This window comes from Danio rerio, chromosome 2 (genome assembly GCF_052040795.2).
Source record: "Danio rerio strain M-AB ecotype USA chromosome 2, GRCz13ab, whole genome shotgun sequence".
Classification (NCBI taxonomy): domain Eukaryota; kingdom Metazoa; phylum Chordata; class Actinopteri; order Cypriniformes; family Danionidae; genus Danio; species Danio rerio.
The window spans coordinates 62,597,006-62,599,853 of NC_141022.1; positions in this window are offsets into that span (position 1 = coordinate 62,597,006).

The window sequence follows — 2,848 nt, forward strand, 5'->3', positions numbered from 1 at the left end:
ACGTTACAGCAGTAGCCGACGCAGCGTGATGACGTAGAGCGACATGTAGCGCCACTTCGCAAACAAAAGTCCTCAATATTCTTGAACATAGTTTGTACATATTTACAATGAAAAAAATAAAAAAATAAAGCTCTCTCTTTTTTTCTTTGCGTTTATTTCTATGTTATTTTCATTGTTAAGGACAATATTTTTGCTTATTTGATATTTTATATACTTTTATATTGTATACAATGGACATAATAAAAACAAGCATATATATATATATCTTTTTTTTTTCTTTTCAGCTAAGTCCCTTTATTAATCAGGGGTCACCACAGTGGAATGAACCGCTAACTTATCCAGCATATGTTTTACACAGCCCTTCCAGCTGCAACCCATCTCTGGGAAACATCCATACACACTCATTCCCACACACACTCGTACACTACAGACAATTTAGCCTACCAAATTCTCCTGTACCGCATGTGCTTGGACTGTGGGGGAAACCGGAGCTCCGGAAACTCATGCGGAGAACATGCAAACTCCACACAGAAACACCAACTGACCCAGCTGAGGCTCGAACCAGAGACCTTCTTGCTGTGAAGTGACAGCTCTACCCACTGTGCCACCGCACTGCCAGCTTGACTTTCAATCCCAGCAAATCAAAACATTTCTTATTTTCACAAATTGTCATTCTGAAGAGTTGTTTTTAATGAAGAAATGTTCATGACAATGTGTTTTATTTGGAAAATACATAAATAATAAAGAAACTGAGGTTATTTCTGCTGCACTGTAAAACCCAGCAGTCCACTTCATCAACTGAAATAAGTGTAGTGAACTCAAAATGTACTGAAAGTTCATTCTACTCATTTGAAAAGAGTTTTGAACTCAGTGTTGAAGGTAATGAGTTCATTAAATACCTCATTACTTCTACTTAAATTAATTAATTTCACAGTACTCATATAGTTTAACTCAAATGGTTTGTAGCAATCGCTTTCCTCAAAGGGTTTGAGCTGCCTTAACTTATTGGGTTTTACAGTGCTCAGTTAATTTGAGTTCTCTTCATTTATTAGGCTTTACTGTGCTCAAATTGCTTCATTTACCCAAATGTATTAAGTTCACAGCACTCATTAGGATTAGTTTTTGAACTTAAATGGTTTGTTGCAATCGGTTACCTCAAACTGTTTGAGTTACCTTAACTATTTGGGTTTTACAGTGCATAACTGTGTAACCATTGTACTCTAATAAGAAAATCCTGGGAAATACACATATTTTCAGAAAAGATGGGGAATGTTATGGGTTCACTGTCCACATGGCTGAGTTTATATTGAATTTTCAACTTATATTGAATTTCTTTTCCAATATGGAGCTAATAAATCGAGTTTAGATTAATAAAAAATAATAAATAAATATATATTACAGTCTGTTTGAAATTGTTGTATAATCTTTAAATAGGAAATTTGTAATTATTCTGTAACTATTTTAACTATTTCACCTCTGGGAATGTATTTAACTAAACCATATAACTGAAGCTTAACTTAGAACGGCATAAAAATGTTTATATTAATTTAAAGTTTAATGAAGTGAATTCAGTATTGACAGGATTAAGCTTGACTTTCAATCACAACTAATCAAACCATTTCTTATTTTTGCAAACTGTCATTTAGAAAAATTAGAGAAATGTTGTAAATGACGATGTGTTTTATTAAAAATTGTAAAAATGCAAAAATGATAAAGAAACTGAGATTATTTTTTTTTATAACTGTGTAACCTATAATAAGTAAATACCAGGAATTTTCAGGAAAGTTTCTAGAATCTTCGTTAAATGTGAAGAATGTTATGGGTGTACTGTCAACAAGGCCGAGTTTATATTGAATTTACAACTTTATTTTCTAATATGGAGCAAATGAATCGAGTTTAGTAAAAAAAAAAAACTAAACATAAAAATAAATAAATAAATATGGTGACGCAGTGGCGCAAAAGGTAGTGCTGTTGCCTAACAGCAAGAAGGTCGCTAGGTCGCTATAGTTTGAGCCTCGGCTGGGACAGTTGGCGTTTTTGTGTGGAGTTTGCATGTTTTCCCTGCGTTCACGTGGATTTCCTCTGGGTGCTCTAAAAACATCTGTTGCGTAAAAACGTGCTGGATAAGTTGGCGGTTCATTCCGCTGTGGTGACAAGGAATAATAAAGAGACTAAGCCAAAAATAAAATGAATGAATGAATAAATGGAGTTTAGTTAAAAAAAAACGTTAAAAAAAAATAATAAATAAATATATATATATATATACAGCCTGTTTGAAATTGTTGGGAAATTATTGTATAGTATTTATGTTTGAAATTTGTAATTATTTTTAACTATTTAAAGTATTTCAGCTCTGGAAATGTAAATAAGCAAAACTTAAAACTGCATAAACAATATTTATATTAACTTTAAGTTCAAATAAATTAATTCAGTATTGACTGGAATAAGCTTGACTTTCAATCACAACTAATCCTTATTTTCCCAAACTGTTTTTTTGAAGAATTGTTTTAAAGAAATGTTGTTAATTTCGATGTGTTTCATTCTGAAAATACATAAATAAAAGAGAAACTGAGGTTATTTTTCATTTATATTTGTGTTAGACTCTATAAAAAGCAAATCCTGGGAAATACGCATATTTACAGAAAAGTTTCCAGAATCTTCGTTAAATGTGAAGAATGTTATGGGTTCACTGTCCACGAGACCGAGCTTATATTGAATTTACAATTTATATTGAATTTCTTTTCCAATATGGAGCTAATGAATCGAGTTTAGTTAAAAAAAAACGTAAAAGCCCTGGTTCCAGCAGAGTGTGAGCGCGAGCAGCAGCCCGCCCCGCGCGCGCGCCTGT